Source organism: Numida meleagris, chromosome 2 (genome assembly GCF_002078875.1).
Source record: "Numida meleagris isolate 19003 breed g44 Domestic line chromosome 2, NumMel1.0, whole genome shotgun sequence".
Taxonomy (NCBI): Eukaryota; Metazoa; Chordata; class Aves; order Galliformes; family Numididae; genus Numida; species Numida meleagris.
Genome location: NC_034410.1, coordinates 16733768 through 16758540, shown reverse-complemented (window position 1 = coordinate 16758540; position 24773 = coordinate 16733768). Strand labels below are relative to the sequence as shown.

Genomic DNA, 24773 nt, shown 5'->3' with positions numbered 1-24773 from the left:
ATAGTTTAGAAGAGATACATTTGGTACACGCTCTTGCTCCGCTCTCTTAAAAGTAACAGGGGTCTGGAAAACCATTGGCTTCTCTGCCATTAACCAGGTTGATTTCCTTCACACATCATGAGTCTCATCGCATCTGCCATGTGGTACTAAATTTTTTTAGGTGATGCTACCTGTTTTGGGGTAATTTCTATGTGATACACCTGTTGAATTATTTCCATTTTGCAAATTAAAGGTGTAGTGAGTGGATAAAACCTCCTGTTAGATCCTGTAAGAAAGACATTTGGCAGTTTTCTGTGCCTGAATTGGAATTGGGCCATTCTTTGTGGTTTTATTAGTGTATAGTCAGCATATCTGTTAGGGTGTCTTGCTGAGCTACAGCAAACACCGCTTACAGTTCCTGTCTTTGTGAATCAGTCTTGACACTTAAGTGCCAGTGGTTGTTGGCTTATGGATGGTTATCAGCTATTATAACTGTGGTCTTTTGGACCTAGATCCTTCTCCCAGTAGCCCTGGTAAGAAGTCCCTTGGGTCTATGGGGAATCTTTAGGAATGAATCCATCTGTGCTTATGTCAGAGGGAAGGACAGCTGAAGTGCTAACTTGTTTTAATTGCATGTATGGGCCGGAAAGAGATACATATCTGAAGTAAAGAAATACTGTCTTTATTTTTCTACAGCTAAGAACAGTCCAGCTGAATCCTCTTGAATAGCCTGGAGCCTGAATATGCCAGGCTGAGCTGAGAAGAAATTATACTGATTTATATAGATAACACAGGCTGATGCTGGGATGGTTCTTCAGATTTCTGGCTTAGGAAAATTGCAGATTACTGATGGACTGTTGCCCTTTGGATTTAATTCAGACTCTGACAAGAATGCATTTTCATACTTCGAATTCCCTGAGGCCAAATATTTGCAGTTTTGGTCTACTAATGTACTTGCTTTAGTAAGCATCAGCTAAACCAGGCAGTGATTGACAGCCATTGTCAGTGTCTGACTTAATGGGGGAAGATACTGCTGATATTGAAATTGCCTATTCTCAGGAAGTGACCTTCCAAAGTCATGCTCTTAACCAGTTGTCTCTTCTTGTCCCAGCCACTCAGCAACAATCATTTAACTTCTGATCGTGTTCTGATCAGGGAATTCTGTTCTGGACCAGGGTTACTCTGCCTCCCTGGAGGGACTGCACTTCTACTCACCTCTAAGCAGCACAGTGCAGTTCCTGCTCTTCTCGCCTTGGGGTCTGGTTAGCCGAGTTACCTTGTCACCAGGATTTTGGGGCCAAACCACTGCTGTTAGCCCAAGTGTTTGAAGCTGTTTCTGTTCATCATGCTTTGCATTCATTATACTGGCTTCTTGTAGATACAGTTTAAATTCACCTCACCGGTATGGCTGCAGTTCTGAGGGCCAGGATCTGAGCCTGTGCCAGACACCTTTGAATCTGAAGTACTTCAATTTTTAATTTTATTTTTTTTAGTAGATTTAGCATTTGCAAGTGGTCTCCTGTTTGAGGTTTTGCTATTAGCTCAAGCTGGGAGCCAGCGAAGCTTTGAAGTGGTGAAGTGGTATCTGGAAAGAGGATATCTCAGTCTCTCCCTTCAAATATGATTCGCATCCCTCCAACACTGAATATATAATTAAAGTATATCTTTTTCAGAGAACTTTTAAAACTCTTCCAACAGTTGATTGTTGACTTATTATTTAGACTAGGGTGGTTTAGTTCAGTAGAAATAGGCCTCGTAGTTGTTTTTAATGCTGCTTTTACGTGTGAGCACCTTCCAGCAATAGGTTTTTTTAGGGTCAGTTGATTTCTATCCAGCCATGACTGGCATTCACTGAAGGTTGATTCTTGCATATACTAATTACTGGTTAAACTGGTTTGGAAATACTAAACTAAAACATCATTTTGGGCAACCTAATCTGAAAATGGAAATGGTTATTTGGTGGAGTGCAGCTGTAGCTCCCAGCCTCTGCCCTACATTCCTGGATTCCTAGTGCTGAGTTGGAGCTTTCCTTCATCTCCCGTGCAGCCCAGTGAATTTTAGGAGCTGAAACAAGACCATTGCAATGGCTGGTGGTCTGGGCTGTTGAACAACTCTGGCTTCAATGAGCATGGTACTAATGTGTCTCTCCCTCCTTTACACTGTTCCCAGACCTGTACTTGGAGAACCCTGTGAAGATGAGGAGGTTGAAGGCAATCTTGTGGTTGTTTATTGCTATTTATTTTCACTAGCATTGCTGCTTCGGATATTCAGCACATATATTTAGTTAGCTGCAATAGATGTATACCCCACCAAATTCTGCATGTTCAGACAGTGTTATCGTATTTTCTTCTAATTTTCAAATCTCTTGGGTTTTTTTTCCTTCTTCGTTTTGTTTTGTTTTGTTTATCTCCTGAAGGAAAAGGAAGTGCATGTGTTCCTGCTCACATGATATGTCTTGCTTCTGGTTCTCTCTCTGAGTCTTTATCGTCACATCTGTTTTCTTTAGGTGTCTGTATTGCAAGTGCCTAACTTGGAAACAGGCTTTTCTTGACAGCTTGCAGAAGGCACTTTCAACCTGCATTTCTTTTTCTTGTATCCATAAGCAAAGCAGAAGTACCCAGTGTATGATTTTCAGTTTCTGACACGAATGAATCAGAATTCTTTTGCTTAACAGATTTTTGTCTTTGTCAGTATGTTGTTCTAGGGACTGTTTGCTCTCCTTGTTCTTTACATGTATTTTTCTGTGTAGGGTTTCTGCATTTCTTTTTTGCTTTCACCTTTCTTTAAATTTAATCAAGAAAGAACATTTTGGTAGTGTGGTACTTCAGTCATCTCTTATCTAATTTTTTATTAAGGTTTATTCCTTCCTTCATTCCTTCCTTTCTGGAATGACTGTAAACTTGGCTCAACCTGTGGTGGGATGCTTGTTTTGAGAATGTTCACATGAGGTGATTATGTTGTATGGGAGGAAGCTACATACTAAGCAAATGATCAATTTGCTCTTTTTAGCTGTACTCTGTTTATAACCTAAGAAACACGTGAAAATATGTGAACATATTTAGTCAGTCTGGATTTCGTCTCAGATCTGGCATGTCAAGGGTCTTGGCACTGAGAGCATTTCCCTGTCTCTGCAGCCATCCTCATATTTTTAAATTAAATTTGCAAAAATGATTCTTCTGAACACTGCAAAGTCATAAGAGAGTCAAATGGTCTATTGAAAATGAGAACACAATGACCCTTTTCACCTTATTCTGTGTTTATGATAAAACACCAAGATGTTGCTCTCAAAAGTTCCTGGATCCTGAAATGCTGGATACAGCCTTGAAGAAGAGGCCACATGCTCCTTCTTTCATTTTCTACCACTTACTAGTGCCTTAGTTCTACTATTGTAGTACCTTTTTTTTGACGAGAACATCTATGAGAACGGCTCCAAAAGTAATGCCTCCTACTTTATGATGTTGGCTCTCAATGTCAGAGGCAGATGTTGATGGTATGGCAGTAGAGGTTAAACCTTCCCACCAATATTCCGTTATATTTTGTTGCTGGCAGCAGAGGGGCAGTCTGACAGAATGACATCTGACATGGAAGTGTGTATGAAGCGAAGATGTGAAACTGAATTCCTCCACGTAGAAAAAATTACACCTGATACGTGCACCAACACAACTCATTGACACTTGCTGAACATTTCTGGAGACCAAACAATGGATTTGAGCACAGTGAAGTGGTGGGAGGTGGATTTCAGCAGTGGTAGCAGTGATATGAAGCCACACTCCAGATGGCCATGCACAGGTGTCATAGCACAAAATGAATAGTGTCTTGATCATCTCATCTGAGCAAGTCAGCTAATGGTGGTGACTATGCTGAAAAACAATGTTTTGTAGCTGAGAATTTGCTCCATGAAATAGTGTTATTGTTCTCTTTGTATCTCTTGTAGTTTCTGTGGAAACAAATAGGAGACATTACTTTCAGAGCTACCTACATAGATGTCTATTTCAATTGATTACATACATTTATCTTCTGTGAGATATTAGTTCTACTCCCTCCTTTCCAAGTTGTGGACCTTTTGTGTTCCACTGAAATCCCAGTGAGGAGGCCAACTAGCCCCCTCAGAGTGTCCTCAGAGGCTGGGCTCTGCACTTACTATGGGCATGATCTGGGCAGTATTAGTACAATAAAACTACAGTACCTTGTGGTGAGTCTCAGTGCATCACAATTATTCTTAAGCACTGAATCTATACCCATTTTCAAGGGAGGTTCATCTTGCTATAAAAGCTGCCCATTAGCATTGAAGAGGAGGAATCTCACCCAACTGGGTGTTGATTTCTGCTATCTTGCCTAAAGTTGCTAATATGTTCTCTTCATTTTAACTCTATTTAGGAGGACTTACAGGACCCTCTCTGGGAGAGAGGAGTATTGCCAGTCCTCTGCTGAGGTAGTGTTTTGAGGAACCTCTTGATTTCTTCATCTCTTATCATTATCTGCAAAGCTTCCCTAGACTCTGATAACCTGATTAGGGAAACAATCTGACTAGGGAAACATATCTGACTTCTCCATTGTCTGAAGCTTAAATTCATCTACTTAATCTCATGACATGGGGAAGGAACCCTCTATCATGATAGAGAGATTTCTTGTTGCTGTAAGGATGCATTGTCTGTTCACTGTCCACCAGGTGATGATCAGTTGGTATTTTCTGGGGATCTATAGATCTGAATTTTGAGTGAGTCTGTCATCATGCCAGGTGCCCTCTGTACACCTCAGGCTGATCTCATTTATGTAATGTCAAAAGTAAGTTATTTGATCTTGGAATCAAATTCTTACTTCTGCATTTCTATTTAGTTGTGTTTTTACCTCTAAATCTTTCAACTTCTTCTGAGGCTGAAATATTCCTGCTACTTTTTGTCTATCAAGAGGGCCAAGGGACTTGCTAGAAAGCTGCTAATGCATTTCCCATTGCTGTCCTCAGCCTAGGTGGTGTCAGTAGCCGCTTAATCTCCACAGTTCATTGGATTTTTGTTGCAGCTTCCTTCCCGTTTCTGCCATGAACTGTGCTACAGCTGATTGACATAGAGATTATTTGGATTTTGACAGTTGGGGGGGAGGCATTATTTATAAACTTTTTTAAGTTTCTTGGTGAGGCACAAGGACAAGCATGCAGGGCTGTCAGTGCTGTTCACGTGCAAGAGAGCATGTGGGGGAGCAGAGCAATGACCAGACAACAGGCTATAAAATGCAGCAGGTAGAGGTGGTGTTTTTTTTTTTTTTTTAAAGTACACCTTTGTGTATACCAGCATTCATAGAATCATTAAGGTTGGAAAAGACCACTGAGGTCACCTAGTCCAGTCATCCCCACCATGCCCACTAACCATGTCTTCAGTGCCACATCTACACATTTCTTGAACACTTTCAGAGACAGTGACTCTACCACCTCCCTGGGCAGTCTGTGCCAATACATCACTACTCCTTCTGAGAATAATTTTTTCCTAATATCCAATCAATATCCAATAACCACTATGTATTTCCAAGAGGAAAAAGATTCAGTGCAGGGATTTTGATGGTGAGACTAAAAATATAGGAAAAACGTAAAAACAGTTAAGTTTGCCAGTGCTGTTTAAATACTTTGTGTCATTTTTGTTGCTAGTTTAATTTAATTAAAAAAAAAAAAGTTCCTGTGATGTATAATCATGGCTACTTCAGATCCAATGTGACTACAGGAGAAATATCTTCAGTACAAAGACTCCTTCTGGTCCACTCTTTCTCTGTTGAAGTAACTGAGAATTATAAAGAATGTACAAAATATAGTCATAGCTTCAGAGTGCACAGAAGTGGATGTGAATGTTGAACAATAATCACTGTGCTAGAAAATATTTCTGAAATAGTATGTGCTTTTTCTGTGGTTGGGTTTTTGTTTGTTTCTTTTCTTTTTAATAATGCCAAATCCAGGTAGTTCTCGAAGTCTTAGTCAGCAAGTAGACCATACTGATTTTGAGGCGTAGGTGGTTATATTCACTGTTGGAGGGGGCTTGTAGGGACTTTATCTTGAAAATTATTTTTAACGGGATGAAAAAGGCCCCAATTATCAGTCACTCTTTCCTGTCTATATAATAAAGGAATGAAAGATCACAAATCAGTAAATGAGAGGAAAAAATGGGAATAACATCAGGAAATAGATCAAGACATGCTGAACAGTACTATGGGAACAGTAAATTAGAACAGCTGTTTTTGGTTTTTCTGGGAAATCAAGAAGCATAAAAAAAAAAAAAGGATAGATTTTTCTTGGATTGCACTTCTCTTTCTGCTCTCAGGCTTTCCCCGCCCCTTGGACTTTCTGCTTTCCTCCATCGTTTTTTCCTCCTTTTCTTGAAACAGTTGGTTCATTGAAAACCAAACTGGAGCCTACAAAGGCTCTACAGTGAAAGAAGAATAAAGGACAGAGGTTCCAAATGTTGTTGATCTGGGCTGGATTTGCCTGTAGCTCTTGTTCCTGCTTTGCGATCCAGCCATGCCCTTGGAAGTGAAGCAGGGCTGAGGGCCGCATGGCGATGTTGGTGGCACTGGGCCCCAAATCCCACTGCCTTTGTGATGCACACACCCCTGCCTTCTGAGGTACACGAAAGGATGCCTGTGGCTCGTGGGTGTATGATTTATGGCCTGCAAACCAAGGTTGGCCAGTTTGGCAGCACAATACTCGTGTGGGCTTTTACTACATTTTAGTGGTATTTTGGAGGTTTATTTGCTATTACAAGCTTGTCACTCCAAGAATATAAATATGAAATAAAAACAGTAAGGTTTTTAAATGCAAAAGAATTCAAGCAAAAGTATAAATCTGTCTACCAGCTTTTAAAGTTTTTGTTTTTAAATATAAAGGGCTAGTAGCCCATTGTTATTTTTGTGAGCTTTTCAGAAGTGTAGTGCTTCTGCGAACCAGACTTCAAGAACTAAGGCTTTGAAAGAGCCAGATGATATTGTGAGACTCGAGGGGGAAAGATATGACGCTTATAACACTGCAGATAGCTCCTTCAAGTAGTCCCTCAGCTTCCACAGCCCTTTATTCTGGGACATGAAAGAGAAATTGGAGCCAGTGCAGGATTACAGAACTAGGTTACAAACCTGGAGCTAGACTATTTGTTTAGTTAAAGTGTTAGACATTTATTTTATATGCTTATTTTGGTTTAAAGACTGTATGTATCTGGAAAACTCCTCCTTACTCCACGAGAGTTCTTCCTTTCAAGTAATTAAAGCAAGACAGTAAGCAGCAGAGACAATGAATTGTAAAAATTAATCGCTGGCTACAACAAGAATTTGAACCTCATCCATCTGTCAGCCAAAAAAAAAAAAAGCCTTTCAAAAAGCAGATGGTCCTGTAGCTAAAACAAATCTGGACTCTGGCAGACAGAGTGAGAAGTGAGCACTGTGAGAAGAGGAGAAGCGCTGTGCTGGGAACTGCCCGTCCAAGCGGAGGGCTGTGGCTGCTTCTGGGAGGGGGAAAGTGACAGTGCTGGTGAGGGAAGAGATGATGCTATCACATGCAATAGTGATCATCAGAAGTCAAAACTGGTAACTTCAATTCCACACACAGGCTCACAAGAAAAGAGTATTATTCCTAGAGCTCAGTTTCATGTGCTTTTTCTGAAGAGTGCTGTCTCCTATGGAGTGTTGCTGAGCATCTTATGTGCAGTCTGAGTGTTGCCATCAGTGGCTCTGCGTAGGACGGATTCAGTCCTGCAGTGGAAATTGCAGGTTACCATTACAGATATCTATTTTAGACTAAAGTTCTATAATTCATGCTCTGCATATGCATAAATATTTGTTCTTACTGCTTCAGTCTAGCGAGGTTCTTAAATTAGCAACCCAATTAATAAATAATGCCAGCTCTCCATCATTTAATATTGCTTAGATGATAGCAAAATACTTGACAGAAGTTTTTCTGCTTGTTAGTCTTATATGTACTTTTGTGGAGATGAAGCTGTAGTCATACAGCTTTAACTGGGAGTTCTAAAGAGAAAGATCACTGAGTGCTCTTCATCAGATTAATTGCTGCAGTGGATAAGTAAAACTCAGTGTTGGTTGTATGCTTGCCACAGATAGCACAATCCGTGTCTGGTAGTTGGAGTTTGTGGGGTAACTCTTGCAGGTGGCTTGACCCTGAATCACCCAGCACCCTGCTAAAAGCAGGTGGGTGGCCATTTACTCAGCTCACACTGAACCTTCTCTCAGACACAAGCAATACTCTCCAGAGTTTTTCCATCCTCTACATCTACAGCCAGCTGATGTTTCAACAGTACATGGTGGGAAGCTCTCAAACATAGTTGAAAAGTGTAGTTAGCTCAGATGCATCCTTATTTATAGCAGGAAAAATAAGTACTTCAGGTACAGTCTTAATCTATGTGATGTTTGTAATGGATTAGAAATAAGAAGACAAATGTTTTCATAGCTACAAAAAAAGCAGGGGAATGACTAGAGAGAAAATGATAGTGAAGAGCCAGGTCATGAACATCTATCTCATGGAGTGTCATGGACCAGCACCTTAGTGGTGCCCTGTGCTGCTGGCTGAGACAGAAAATAGTGAGAGATGCTGTCTGCATCCCTCAGGATGAGTTTTATGTCCAAAGAGACAACACCTGCCATGCACATAGGAAAAAAGCCAGCCAGAAATGTTTTGCATGATTGGTGAATATGTAATTTGGTTGAAATGAGTCACCCTCCCTCTCTACCGCTGTTACATTTGTACTTTTTCAGCGTTTGTTTGTTTGTTTGTTGTCTTCCGCAAGTTAAGATGTTTGTTGTCTTCTGCAAGTTAGATGCATGAGTTAAAAATGTTCTGATAGTCACAAAAACAGCTTTAAAACCATGTCCATGGCAAGGAATACAACTGTCCAACCTGGAGCCTTCCTCTTCTGCCTCTTTAGCAAAATGATCTAGAGCAGAAGATGTGAAGAACCCCAGCATACATGGTTATGTGTATAGGGAGGGCTTCTTCCAGAGCTCATCAATTTGATTCATCCTCTCACCCAAGAACAGTGTGGACTCCTGCAGTCTTCATCCTCATGCATGTCTAGTATTCTATCTTAAGGGAATCTTAAAGTATGTAAGCTTTAATTGTCACTTAAACATATGAATAAGAGGTGTGAAAGTCGGTGTGGGGCTTTCTTCTGAAGGACTGGTCATAGTGTTCCATGGTTATTGTACTGGTGTGCTCTAAAAATAATGACTTTTAATGCATGTCATCGCATTTCAATGACCCAGAGAGCAAAAGCTGGAGAATGCCTTTAGCTTGAGAAGTAAGGTGCTTGAGGGGAGGAATCCAGTTCCAAATACATTCTCTGCTCTGTTCACAGTACTATATGCACCACAGTTTCTCACCTCGGGGAGGTCTGCGGGGCTGCATTGAAAGTGCCGGTTTGGCATCACTGATCACTCTCTTCCCAGCGCTGGGTTATGACTGCTGGGATGATGCCAGGGATAAGAGGTGTCCCTGAACCATCACTTCTTCAAATGGGTACACACGCCTGAATGCTGGGCCCCAGAGGAAGTGGGATTCCCTATCCTGAAACTTCAAGTGACTTTGTCTTCCAACTGAACCTTGTGCTAGAGTGCCTCATTTTGTGTCAATACATAGGAAACTTGAAACTCTGGCTAAACTTAATTCTTTTTTATTTATTTGGGGTGAAAAGCTGTCTGGGAGAGTGCCTGAGTTTGTGCCAGTTACTGATGCAGCCACCAAATAAAACCAATAAAATTGGATGTGCTCTCTGCATAGTGTTAAGGCATAGGGAAGCATGAGTTTATACATTCATAATTTAAGATGTGTTCAGTTTTCCTTCTGGTCTGTTTTATTGTTTCATTATTCTATTTGCTTGAACATTGAGTTTTATTAAAAATTGCTCTTCCTTGGGATGTTTGTATGCGCAGAGCTGCTGTGCTGTTCTCCTCAGAGCAATTTGTTGACTCTTCACAGTAAGTGGAAGAGTTGCAATTGTCTGGGCTGGCAATCATTGCAATGCTGGCTGCAGCACTGTGACAAATGTGTGTTGCATTGTGTTGAGGACAGTGCAATAGTGCAAGTCTGGCTTCTGCCAGTATAGAAGAGCTGCCTCCATCTCCTTTGGCCTCCCCACTGACAAATCCCGGGCAGGAGGGATGACGCTGGCATGGCCTCACGTCCAGCACAGTCCCACACCTCCTGCTGAATCGTGACACCAGCGAATGCAGAGTGTTCTTGTGTTGCCATTTGCAAATGCCCCATTTTTCTATCAGCACAGTGTGCCAGTCTAAACCATGCTGTAAGAAGCTATTTCATTTCTACACTGCTCTGGGAGTGCACATTTCAGTGTTGTGGTTTCTTGTGGTCAGTGAGAATGTGTTCATTAAAACTAATTTATCAAGATCTGTTAATGGGTTCATGAAGAAAATGAATCAGGCAATTCGTGCATCTTGTGAAGTATTCCTGCTCAGATGCTTTTATCAAAGTGCTGGTACCCAGCTCCCCTTCTCTATTTTTTCACACCCCTCAGGAGTGTCTTTGCCAGGCTGCTGTTGATGCAGTAATTTCTTGAAAATATTAGTGGGAAAATGGGGTTTGAAGAGAAGATTAGGCTTATGGCTGTGGTACAGGAGTAGGAAGGAAAGAAAAAGGTAGAATTCACAGGCACCTTTCATATATCAAATTTGCTGTAATAAATGTCTGTAAAATACTTGAAGGAAAATGAGTTGTCGATCATGGTGGTGGTTGTGGTTTCTTTTCTTCTTTTCTTTTTTCCTTCTCTAAGGAAATGGAAACCTCTTCAAAATCAGCAAAAAGGGATCAGTAAAATCAGTGTGTCTGATGGCCGCAGCCCCTGGAGGACTGCATCTCTTGTTTTGATGTCTCCACAATGCATGGTATCTTTAAGATCTTTCTATGTTATGGGTTCTTTGGTGCACCCAAGAGTATTTATTAAATGTTAAGTAAGTAATACAGTGAATATTTTCAGAATTTGATGCCTCTTGGGCACTTTAGATCTCAAGTATATTGTGTTTCTTTGAAAACATTAATTTGTAGTAAATCTTTAGTGTAAGTTAAAGATTGCAGGATTAGCATCCTGGATTAGCAAACCAGTGCTCTGCAAGCTGAGTCCTGGCTAAACCCCAGCTTTGTGTGCAAAAAGCAACTGAAATAGAAGGAAACAACTGTGGTAGTCTTGCAGCAATGGATTAAAATTGGACAGCTGAGGCTGTTGCTGCCCAAAATCGGTCATCCCACTTCACCACTGACCTTGAGGATGGGATATCTGATTTTTGCTTGCCCTAATATAGTGATGGTCTGCAGATTTATTGAGTGGAAGAAAGCCTCCTGCCATGGCAGTAGTGGTGGTCAGGTCTGGGGAGCAGTGTGGAATGTGGAGGGAGGGAAAGGGTGATGGCCTTCAGCTGATTTAAATGGGCCAGAAGTCACCCAGCCCTCTCCTTTAATACTCTCCTTTTATACACTGTGATTAAGTGTCCTCTCTCACGATAACAACTCACTGGAAAGTGGCTGGCAGGTAGCGTAGCAGTCAAATGGCTGCGTGTTAGGAGGTGTCTGATGATACCCCAGTATCCCTTGTCAGGGACTCCAATAGCTCCAGCATGGAGCACGCCTGGAGTTTCTATGGCAGTGCAGTGCATGGCTGCGTGAGTTGTGCTGTGCTCAGTGTGCTAATGGCCACAAATTGGCTAGGCTCTGTTGGGAATGACAGGGTGATATATATATATATATATTTTTTAAGATCTAGTTCCTATTTGTACTATTCTTGCTCTGAGTGCTGGAACTTTTTTTTGGGAACTTTGACAGAAAAGGGAATTTTTGTTAACCTCCAAAAATAAAAGGTACTGAGTTACAATATGAAGAAACATTTGAAATAAAGCAGAAAATTATAGCAAATATTTAATTTTTCTTTCAAAAACCTTGTAAAGTCAGAAGTACCTCCTATCCAAAAAGCTGCTGGCCTCTGACAGCTCTCAATGAAGTGTCCCTTTGTGTCCCCTCAAGATGAGCGGGACAAACCCTCTGTTCCTTTTTGCCAAACAGTGCTCATTCTTTGATCATTCCTCCCACTCTCTGCATGAAAACATTTCCATAACTGTTAGAGCCATTCCAGCCCACCAGATGGGGGTATAAGGTACCATATACAGAAATGGGGAGGCACCTGGGTGTGTTGCACGTGAAGGAATTTGGGAGACTGAAGTCCCCCTGTCTGAAGAGCAGAGCTGGAGCACCCGTGGATGAAGGGCATAGGGGAAAAAATGCAAGTTCATGTTGGTATCTGCCTGTCCTTTCCCAGCCAGTTCATGGCTTCTCATCCAAGAGGTGTGCTAGGTATGCATGTTTCTCCATGCAACACAAAGCTGTTCTCTTAGTCAATTGAAATTCAGAAAGAAGGATGAAGGAGGTGCACAGAGATGGGAGCTGTGAATGTGATGACAAAAAAACTTCATGATACCATTCTTTGCTATAACATAATAAATAGTAAAGCGATGCATAGTTATAATACCACACACCCACTGTGCTGTGGGAACTGGAAAAGGCAATGCTCAGTCAGTGAGAGAAGGAACAGTATGAAGAGAAAAAAGTTTGCTGGCATGCTTGAGTTCTGTCCAAGGCTTTGCCCAAACAAGGGGAGGGAATAAATAGCTGAAGGATGGGAAGAAGATGCTGCGTGACCTTGTATTCACATTGGACTAAATGGTGTTGTCTGCCTATTGAAGGGAAGGGAAGGGTGAGGCAGTGTGTTTGAGGAGTGTCTGCATGTTCTGAAAAGCACCTAAGGCAGGAAATGAAGAAAGGTGTTCAGAAACTGGAAAGTTTCCTGGTTTTTATTTTTCTTTCGTATACTCCTGGTGGAAATAGACTGGGTTGGTCTCCCATCCTGCAGAAACAATGGGTGTCACCACAATGCCACAGCAAGTGGGAGATGAGTGAGAGAACAGTCTGAAGAAAAGAGTGTGTTTATCCTGGTTAAGAAAAGAATTGGGCGAGTTGTCATTTAGCTTCCTGAAGTGGAGCTGCACGCACTGCTTTAGCTGGTCCCTTCTGATTTTCCAGGCTAAGCAGAGGGATGCAATAATTGCCAGTTCTGCAGATCATTAGAAGCCTCTGTGGTATTCAAAGAATGTTAAAATAGAAGGAATAAAATGGGTCTTGTCCACTTGTAGTCTCTGAAAGATTGCCAGAAGGCTTCCTGAAGCAAAACTCCCCCTCATCCGCCTCTTTGCTTTGTAACGTGCAGATCTGCCTGGTCAGAGATGTATACAGCCTTTCATTTTGGATGAGATTATTTGCTGTTGTTATAATACATATTTTTTAAAGACTTTTCAGGGTTCCAAATTATTGTGCTTTAATCAGATGCCAAAAGTTATTAATATCAACTTGCTAATATTTTACTGTAGAGCTAACAAATGCAGGAAGTAGTATGTTTTATATGCTTTAAAATGCCATGAGCTCGCTAAATCTCACATTAGCATGTTCATTGCAGTGTTCTTCAGAGAGCAGTACTGAGGAAGTGGCTTCCAAGAGCAACTGGTGATAAGTGAGGCTTTGGGTGATGGGACCCATCTCTCTCTTGCCTTGGGTGCTGGTAAGGTCTCCCAGCTCCTGTCCTAGAAGTTCCCACATAATGCCATTGTTGCTTACTCAGTTGTAGGGGGCTGGTACAAAAATTTGGGATTAGATTTTGTAACCTATTGTCATACGGAATGTAACTTTGGTAGTTAAAAGTGGTTTTAAACTCTTATTTCAATGTGGTTTCAAATAGACACAATTTTGCAATGCCATCTCCTGTTTTTGCTGACTTTTATTTCAAAAGGTTGTGTTAATGTTCCCTTTTAAGAACGTTCTGAATGGAGCCCTCAGTGTAGTAGTTAGAGCCTCAGCTACATGGAAGCTCCTTCCACATTTAAAACAAACAAATAAAAAGAACAACCACCACAAAACCCAGTGAGAATCGCAAGAGAGAAGCAGCAAATTTTCTAGGCTTGCTTTATCCTGACAGAAGTCTGCCAAAATGCAATAGCTGCACCAACAAGACAATGTTTTTGGTGGAACTGAAGAGTCACGCTCGTTCTGCAGGAGGTTGTTTCTGTTCTCCTAATGTTTTACAATGCATTTTGCATTGTTCAAAAGAAGTCAACAAGAAATGTTGCAGGCCTATTTTAATAATAAATTACTATTTTTTATGGTCATGTGTGTTTGTGATCTCCCCTGCTGTTCTCAGAGGCATGCATCTTACTGCTGTTCTGCTAATTTCTCTAAACCTGAAACAAAAGCTATGTGGGATCTATGGAGGGGGAGGTGGCTGTGTAGAGCAGAAATAGACCTTGTGAAAGAGTGTGGTTGTGAAGGAGTGTGGTATCATCTATAGGTGGCTGTTGGGAATGACTGTGATAAGGATCTTGGAACATTTTGATCGATTTTTGGAAGCTATTGAGATTTTATCTAGCTGCCTTCTGTTGCTATCTCAAGCTTCATCTCTGCGCCCTGTGATTATGGGACGTGCAGCCTTCATCTTTCAGATGCCAGTACTCCTTTGCCCTTATCATTATTGCACAAAAACATGAAGACGTGGAAAGGGCGAAAGCTTCTAAAATCAAGAGGAAAAAAAAGTAAAATAATAATTTTAAATTTCCTTCTTTAGTAACCACAAGTTATCTTTTCTTGGGTCATGAGTTTTTTTTTTCAATGCTTAGGATTGGAAAGCACAGTCTAAAACCCACGAGCAGTATACATACGTTGTTGTGCATGCTTGTTTTGTGACTTGGGAACCTGACCCCTTTATTTCTCAGTGAATAAAGAGCTGTATATGATGAAACTGGACAATGGGAGCTGTTAGTTTTCCCCACTTGGTGTGTCATGGTGAAGAACAACTTTATTTCTTTTTGTAGTTGCAACTCTACTGGAGTGTCTGTTAGAAAGCAGTTGAGATGCATAGGAATATGTCCACTCATAACCCTGCTTATAAATAATCTTGTTCAGGTACTATAAAGTAATCTCAGTTGAAAACAGAACTTTTATGAAGTGTATCACTGCACAAAGGAGAAAATCTTCCTCTGTGGTATGTGTCAGTTTTATTGTCCTGTGGCCTGGACACACCAAGCTTCAAGCCAGAGTGTGAGATCTGGTCATAGTTTTCTTCATATTCTCAAAATATGTCTGCAATCTGAACTTTATTAAAGTATCTATTCCAGAATGATTTTTTCCCAAAGATCGTTTCACTTAAAAAATTTCTAACTTGGTAAAGAAAGGCCTAATCTGATTCTGGGGTGGATAAGAAATAGGGAAAACTAAATTGCTGAAAATTGCTTTGGAAATTGCTGTAAATACAGTGTAAATGTTCAATTCTTGGAACTTTCAGTGATCCTGATTAGTCCATGTGCAGGCAGGTTTTCTTTGGACAAAAGTAATCTGCTATACTAAAGCTGTTTTTCTTGAAGAGAAGAAATGTGTAACTTGAGTGCAACTCTGTCAGTTTTCTAATTACTTCTTGTTGACCAATTTTTTCTCTACTGAAATAATATGAGGTGAATGGTTTAAAAACCTTGACTGTATGACATGGCATAAAGTACCCTGGTGTTAACTTGTGTGTTCAAGTGAAATGGTAGAGTGTTTCCCACTCCCTTGCTTTTAAAAAAAAAAAAAATTGTCTTTCTCTCTCTTTCTCTCTTTCTTGTATTTATGGGGTGCATGTGCAACACGTGCTCTGTTTTGCCAGAGCACTCAGAACTTCTGGTTAGCCAAATTCCAGCCTGACACACAGCAACAGGAGTTCACCGTTAGGTCTGTAGGCCTCTTTACCCAGAGCAGATCTTGAACTGAGTTCTTGGTGCAATCAATCCATATAAAAACAGATGCCAACAATTTGTATTAACTGTGAGTTAAATTCTTATCAAAATGGATGGCCCCGGTTTATGAAACAAACAGCCCACATCTCTTGTTTCTAAAAAAATGTACCATCTGGCTCATAACGCTGATTATCCAGACGTATTACTAAAAATGTCTGCATGTCTACAGAGGAGCAAATAATTGGCCCCAGGAAAAAAAAATCCTACATTCACTTCTGAAAGTTATGCTGATTGATATAGTGATTTGTTGTCCCAGAAGGCCCAGAGATGAGGAGCCGGGGGAGGGAGGATGTTTATGGGGTGGGATTCCTCCTCCCATGGGTACAAGAGGGGCTGGTGTGTGCTGTGCTTTAAGTCCTCTGGCATTCCAGCAATGCTAACTTTTATAACCATAAAACATGATTATCCCTAAGACATGCCTGATACTGTTTGGAGAACAGTTCCATAGCAAAATGACTATAATACAGCTGAATGAGGAACTCACATGGTTTCTCTTAAAATTACAGGGCAGGTCATGTTCAAAAAAGAATTAAATATTAAATGGGGGAAATACATTGGAGCAGAGCCTAGACTCTAAAAGTAAATTGTTGAAGACTATAACCTGGTTTCCTCAATGAGTATTAATCCAAATTGTGTATAGCAGATATGGTGGTGTGTAATAGTAGTTAAGCCATAAGGATTAAGAGTCCAATTTCCTTCACATCTTTCTAAGAAATATAAGACCTAGTGTTGCATAGCAACAGTCGAAGGTATAGCAATATTTGCACATGAAAGTGCTTAGTACTTTGGGAAGCATTAGATGGCTGATGGGATAGGTAGTGAGGAAAAGGTATTACTCTCTCTCAGGGTGCTGGTTTAAATTCAGTCTTGACTGTAGTGACTGAAGACCATTAGCATCTGACAAACTAGCCACAGGTCTGCAAAAGGAGTTGCTGGGCTCTGTTCGGTTTTATAGGACCCATATTCACATTTCAGAAAGGATTCCTGTAATTGGCAGTATTGCTATTCTCTGAAAGTGCAGCAGATACAAATAGCTGTGGAGGTGCCCACAGAGCTCCTGGGAGCGCGATCCAGCCCCATCACAGCCCCTCTGCTCTCATCCTTCTGCAAACAGAGGAACTTTGGCTCTTCCCAGCTTATGATTTTTCTCTTCAGCTGTGTGGGAGACTTGGAAGAGCATTATTTAAATTTCAGAGGATCCTGGTATTTGCTTTTTGTGTTACCTGTAAATGGTTTGAATAAAAGCTTCTACCCAAGATACATTTTTTTAAATCTTCTGATATCCTCCAAAATTGTACAATGCTTTAAGTTTTCAGGATCAAATTTGAATTCCCATCGGAGGTAAGCTTTCCAGAAAATCTGCATTCTCTGTGGTACCATTTTTCAGAATGCCCATGTTCTTATTATATGGCACACATAGAATATGGTTGGACGCAAACAGGAGAGCATCAGAAGAGGCAGAGTCATGAGATTGATGGCACAACATGAAAAAAATTTGAAGTCCTGTTTGGTAGTGTTGTCCCCACATCAAACTGGTCAAAGTTTAGCAGCCTTTGGCTGGAACAGCTTGTCAGATGCCCTACATTGCCTGAGCACGTGCTCAGCTGGGCTAAGAGATGCTCTTGCAAGAGTAATGGTGAGCAAAAGATGTGAAAACTGGTAGCTGGCAGCATACAAGTGATGGAGTAATGGGATGTGTTCTTAGCATGTTTTTAAAAACAAACACAGATTAAGCTTTAACTTATTTTACAGAAATGTATATAGTCAAAGATCTCCAAGGTAAATCCAACACAACTGAGAAGCGTGAGAAGCTGTGAGAACACTTCTGCACTACATGCAAGTCTCACTCAGAGCTGACTCTCTTTCTTAACTGCCTCAAGTAAAGTTGGTAATCCTTAAGAACATTTATAACAAAAAAGAAGTCCCATTTTAAAATCTAATAATCTTTAATGACCTCAGAAAGAATTCTGTGATGGACTCCACTTCTTCACTTTAATACTGAAGATCTCAGGACATACCTAAATTAAAAGAATGACAGATTTACAGGACACCTTAATGCTTTTTTTTTTCTCTGTCAAAATACTTCTTTGAATCTTAATTTTTAAAATTTTTAGTCACTTCAAAATAAATAGATTTATAATAATTCTGTTTCTGTTGCTTTTCCTAAAGGTGAGAAATTATGCCTCTGACATATAGCTGATAACGTAATAGCAAGAGTGTGAACCGCAGCAGTAGTGAGGTCATTAATATCAGTATAGTCAGTGAAGGGAAAGAAAACCCACAGAATGCTGGTCATGAGATTAATTCTTGTGAGATTTGGAGTGCTGAAAGTCTTTGATAGAAAATAATTCACTGTTCTGGAGCTTATGTTCCTGACATGAATGCTGTGCGGGTGCTACTCCCTTGCACATGTTGGGAAGTTCAGCAAGCTTCTGCTGCTGATATGTGGAAGGTGAAGAGAAGCATTCCCTCTGCAAATGTAGAAATCTAACAGCAGATCCAAAAGAGTTTAGATGCTGTACCACTTGAAACAATGCTTCATGAATTTTCCTTCCTTTCTTTATGTACTGCACAAACCACCTGCTTGTGCCTATCTGTTATCTGTTTATTTTTATATTTGTGGATTGAAAACTACTTTTAGCAGAAGAGTTCATATTCCAACAGGCAAACTGCTGCATTTTTAAAAGAGGGTTCCTCCACACACAAAGGAAGTGCCCGGTGACACTTTTAAACACACACTCTACCCAGTATTATTATTTTTCTTGCATTTTAAAACTGTGCACTCACACATGAAATATTTTTTTGGTAGCAGTGCATGAGTGAGAACACAGGGCCGGGAGGATGAGCTGTGAGTGGAAGCAGGTGGTGTCCTTAGTGGTTCTGCCTTCCAAAGGAATCCAGCAACAGCCTATTTTAAAATAGGCGAATGATTGTAAACTTACTAATATTTTATGGTACTTGGAACCTAAACAACTTATCATGAATTCTTAAGTGCCTTTTTTTTTTTCCTTTTTCCCAGAGCATCTGATGGTTATTTTTTTATTCTTCTGGAGGCAAAAGTTTTCACAGTGCACGATTTTAAAGATGCTTGCGTCTGTCTATTAAATGTGAGACAAGGCAGTTTTCACTTGAGAATTTTGTTTAAGAGGGAAGTGATGCTGAAAAAGGAATTTTATAAAATGTTGAAAATCATATCCTATCTGAAGCACGGGTGGTTTTTATTTTATGGGGGAAATTGAAGTGTAGTCCAAAAGATTGTCCATTACCTTAGAAACGTTTGAGTCCACAACAAAATTGTTATTTGTGATCTACTTATGCATCTCAGGATCTGTTTCAGTTTTCTTTTTTTATTTCACAAGCTTTCACATGATAACTGGAAACAGAAGGAAATATATTTCATGTTTGTAATATCAGGGCCAGAATTACCATGTGAACGGAGTACCTCCTATTACATGTCTGTGTTTCTGTTTGTTTAAACTGTATTAAGTTTTGCAACTTCTTGGTGGGAATTCTGCATGCCTCATATATCTGCAAAACTCGTCACATTCACATAGATTCCCAAAGATGGTTTTGATTTAAACAGTTATTTTAGGCTCCTTTGGGACTGACTTCTACATGAACTAGATCCAAAAAGAAACTGGGGTGTTTTGCATACAAACACAGCATTATGTGTACAAAGCAGAGAAGTTAATGCACAGATTACTTTGTTTCTTTCTAAACTTGGCTGAAGAAATTTGCTAGTGCTTCTTGGCTTTTACACTAAAAGTTGTTAAAAAATATATGCAGAAACTTGGAGGATTAATAAAACCTTTTCGGTTTTTTTTTTGGCTACTGCAATGTGTCAAGATGTGTTTTCAGAAAGTGCCCCAACTTTGAATTAGTTTTTTTGAATGAAGCTATTCTAATGTAACTTTTTTGAGGTTTACTGTGTTTTCACCTTTTGAAGTTAGTTTTGTAGCAGTGGGAGTTCTTGTTTGCCCAGTGCATACCAGGGCCAATCTCATACCTCGTGCATCTCATGTTCTATTATTTGCAAGGAAAGCTTCCTTGTGCCTGAATAGTTCTATGGGCTCCTTTCTCATATAAAATTTGAAATTCAACATGTAATCCTGTGTCATCTGAGTTTATAGTGTGAAAGGAAGATGATATTTTCACTGGAGTTAGCTACTCCTAGAAACAAGTGAACAAAACCCATTTTTATTGCATTAAGCTATCTGTGAGTTTTTGCATGGAAATAATGTTTTTCTTTGGTAATTTGTGATATTCTTCTAATTTGATGCATTCCAAAAAAATCATAGGTAAAGAGTGATTTAAAGGATAGCTATCTCTTTTATCTTGCTTGAGTTTTCATGTGATTGTGTTACAGAAAACAAAAAAGGCTGTTTCCTTTGCCGCGACTTGAAATATGCACACGTGTTGTTTTTGAAAGATTCCACATTCGATGCAAATTTATCAGATGAAAAAAGGGCATTTCATCCAATTATGTGGAAGATTCGTATAAATGAATTCCTGCTCTCCAGAGCACATGAGATAAAAAAGGGCTTTCTTAGAGTAAAACTTCCACTTACTGATTAGCTAAAAAATGAAAATCAACAACAACAACAAAAAACCCACAGAAATTAATATGTATTTTTGTTGATCTTTAGTTCATTATACAGATTATCTGTCATTAAAATCTTGTTAATGAGGAACATAAAGGTCTTGCTAAACATCAGTCAGTGTTTTAGGGCCTAGTGCCACAAAAGAATAAGGATTCTTTTTCTATGCTGTATTTCAGCTGTGAGTTGAAGAGTGTGTGTGGGACAGAGGGAATATACATTTTTTATGTGTATGATGTAGTTTGTATGAAACACAGTGCTGAAGGCATTGTAACACAGACTGAAATTTCTTAATTGGATACACCTTTCAGTGCTTCAGTTATATTTCAGTGCTGTGTTATTTTTTTTTCTTAAGCTATTGAAATGTCTGAAGGGCAGAGCACAGAGGGGCTTTGCACAAGTCTTTAGGAGCCAAAATCCACAGTCATGGGATCTCAGCTGTGTTTTTCAGTACAGCATTACCTGCCATATTGAGGAACTGCTTGCCACCAATCCAATGACCAAAAGCTGTGTACATGTACAGATGTATGTATGTATTTAGGTAAGGCTGCTGCTCTGAAGTTGTCACAAGAGTTGTTCTTCTGAGAAAGTCTTGCTCAGAATGAGTAGAGGTAGCCTTTGCTGTGTGTGGTTTTGGGCCTTGCTCATCTCTTTAAACTACAGAAAGAAAGCAGACTGAGGAAAGAAACCTTGCTGTATCCTGCAGTTTGTTCCACTGGTTCCCAGGTGAAACCGTGTGTGGGGCTGCATAGCGGTCTGTATCCACACTGTCCCCCAGCAGCTGCCCTGTGCTGTGTCTCCAGTACTGTAGAGATCAGAGATGATGTTTGGAGCTCACAAGAGAGCAAAACTCCCCATGTGACAAAGCTGTTCCCAAAGCAGTGTCTGGGTTTGTGATCCTCAAAATGGGGTGGCACCTGCAGCCTGGGCTTCAGTTTCCTGTTCTGGTTTCAGATGGAATGCAAACAAGAGGTATTTTGTTTGTTGTTGGTATTTTAGAGTACACGAGCAGTACAAGGAGCTTACAGAAACTTGCAGACTCTTTGGCTTAGCCTTCTTGAGCCAAGGCAGTGGACTCTCCATTTAAGTTGGTGTGACAGTGGAGGCAGTGGCTCCACTGATGGAGCATTTGCTTTATCACCAGAGGCTGAAACCATGTGGGATGTGGCAGACAGTTGGCAACACACAGCAGAAAGCAGAAAAATACTCAGAATGAAATCCTTAGGCAAGTGGTAGGCAGGGTGTCAAACTGGCTGAGTGAATGATGAAAGGAAGAGAGTAGGTGCCTGTTTCTAAACAGCAATGCTGTGTGAGTGGCAGCAGTGAGTGTGTGGGTTGATTGGAGGAGAAAGGGCCGCAAGTGGAAAAACTGTCAGACAGAGAGAAATAGAGTTGCATTAAAAAACATATAAAGAAGGCTCTTTCTGCTCTTAGGGAGGCTTTGGAAAGGGTAACATCAGCAGGAAAAGGTGATGGTGAGGAGCATCCTGCAGTCCTCTTGAATTCAGGAATGCTGCTGCTCTTCAGTCTTAATGTGAAGACGTATATAAGCTGTTTTGCTCACTTGTTGTTAGTGCTCGCTTGTGTTTGCTCTAATCCTGTCCTTTGGCATGGTGTTCTTCATCCCTTGGCTCTGGGTCATGGCTCTAAGGCTTCTTGCTACAGCTCTCCTCCTGGCTGTGGTGGACTGCAGAGCTGTGCTTCAGCTGGTTGCCCTGTGGCAGTGTGCTCTGCTTCACTCTGCTCCACACCTCCGGCTGCCCCTCCTTGGCTGTGTTCCCCTTGGCAGTTATGAGCGCTGCTCTGAAAGTAATGCCTCCTGTTTTATTACATTGGATCCACACAGGACCTCCCAAAATCCAAACCCAACGTTTGAGAGTAGTGTCCAAACACCCCTTGACCTCCAGCACTTGCGGTCATGCCCACTGCCGTGGGCAGCCTGTTCCATGCCCACTGCCCTCTGGTGCAGAGCCACTCCCTGACCCCCACCTGCCCCTCCTCTGACACAGCTCCATGCCATTCCCTTGGGACCTGTCGCTGTCTCGAGAGAGCAGAGCTCAGCGCTGCCCTCCACTTCCTGTGAGGAGCTGCAGCCTCAATGAGTTTTGTTCAGATTTGAGTACCATTTCCTATTCCTTTCAAAGCTGTGCATATGCACATGGTTTTAGCATTTAATCTTTTTCTGTCATTCTGATGCAGTGAAAATTTCCTTAGCTCAATCAGAATAGGATCACTTCTGTCACTATCACAAATGTGTGTGAACTCTTTCTCCTTCTCTTTAAATGTGACTGCATTATTTAAATGAACTTTGTTATTCTCAGTAGTAGCTTGAGCAGATAAATTGGATTTCAAATGAATGAAGGCCATATATTCTTGCTGAAACCGCTGTTCTATTAGCTGTAGAATCCTATGATGCATCATTGAAAACCTCGCTAAGCGTTATTGGTATTTACGCTGCTCAAAAGACTTTCCACATAATATTTATCTTCAGTTTCTTTATGTGAATAGGGAAACATAGATTTTGCACTGTTTTTCCACTTTGTTCTTAAAAAGAAATACTCGGCTGGTTACTGTCCTGTCTTTCCACAGGTCTGAACCGTAATTTCATTTCAGTTGTTATTCTAGGAGAGAATATCATGAATTTAAATTACTGGGAATGTTTCTCTGAGGTTTTTGCTCCCTTTCCCTTTCTGGAGAGCTTTAAAATGCTGAAGAAAATTTCTGGAGAGCTTTAAAGCTGACACGGATACCCTTCCACAGCATTTTTCCGCTAAAAAGTCTGGACTTCATTTTTTAAGAAAGAATAGAACTGTGACAATTTGATTAATATGAAACAATAAATAGCTTTACTATTATTTATATATATTTTAAACCCTAGATGGTCTTCTAGTTGGCACTTGTTAATTGACCTGTACTGACTCTGATCTCCTGTTGATGAAGTTACATCTCTGGGAAACAGCAGGTCATTGGGACACACTGGTGGTGCTTCCAGGAGTGCAAATTGGAAACCATTCCCCTGTTACTTGCATAAGTTTGCATGGTGTGTCATTCACAGAGTTTGAGATACAAGTGTTACGAGGATATAGATCATAGTGGAACTCTGTTTCAAAATAAATATTGTGTGTGAACTTGAGTGTTTTTCAGCCAAAAAAAAAATCCCCCCCCAAAAAGGGGAGTTTGATTATAGGGAACTATTGATATTAGCATTTGAATGCGTTTTCTATTTAAATTAAGAAACTTTTGTGTGTCTATTGTCTTGTTTGCACAGACTCCTACAAGAACTGTAGACTAAAAGCAGTGTTGAATAGGATTCATATCTGCATACAATTGCAGATATTGATGACTGCATTTGCTGAAGGAGACCCGGTGGAAACAGCCAGCCTGTTTTATGAGTAAATTTTGTTCATATACTAATTTTTATAAATGAAGGACTCTTAAATCTCCATATAGATAATCCGTTGTCCATTAAATGGTGAGCTTTCCATGGCATTTTCCCATCCACCATATGCTTGTGTACTGGAAGTACCCGTGTTCCAGGTAGCTCTGTTCACCTTAGTTTGCAGCAAAATAACTTCCTCCATGTGCAGCTTCTAACCTTGTATTTGCTCCCTTCCACACTGTGAATCTTCCCCCGGAAAGCTATTTTAGAAGTGTTGGTTTTGTGACCGCTGGTGGATGTTGCTGGGACAGAGAAGACTTCTGGTGCTTTGGAAAAATAACCGTAGGAAGTCCTCCAGGATGTGTAAATGAGTGGAAAATTGGCTGTAATCCTCTTTTCCTATTGGAAAACAATAAACAAATTACCACTGAGTTACTCTGTCTGATTCCTTAGAGAAATCACTGATGTACTTATTAGCAGTTCAGGTTTGGGTCTATGTATGTGTTGTCAATTCTGTATAAACCTGTTAACTATGGTCAAGTACTTACAAATGTTTTCTGCAGCCATACAAGAACTATGTAGTGCTCTGTAATTTAGTTGTCAATTGCATTAAGTTTCTTGACATTTTCTGTCATAAGACTTTTCAGAGAGCACAACTAAGCAGCATTTTACTGATGAACTTCTGAACTTTTCCTAAGATGAGATGTGTGGAAAATCCTAACAAGGTAGGAGACAAATTTATGAGTTGGTACCTGTCAGCATACAGGAGCATGATAGGAAAACACCCCATAAGCAAGAGCAGTAAATTCTATGTTTTAAACTAGACCAAATGTCTGAAAGCACCCTAAGAATGAAAAGTGTAAATACTCCTTTCCTTTCCTTTCCTTTCCTTTCCTTTCCTTTCCTTTCCTTTCCTTTCCTTTCCTTTCCTTTCCTTTCCTTTCCTTTCCTTTCCTTTCCTTTCC

General features: G+C 40.4%; 1 protein-coding gene across 1 annotated transcript in view; it reads left to right on the top strand.

The window, feature by feature from the left end:
• Window positions 1-24773, top strand: part of KIAA1217 (KIAA1217 ortholog) — a 354365-nt gene that overhangs the window by 16511 nt on the left and 313081 nt on the right. The gene's annotated exons all lie outside the window — the stretch shown is intronic.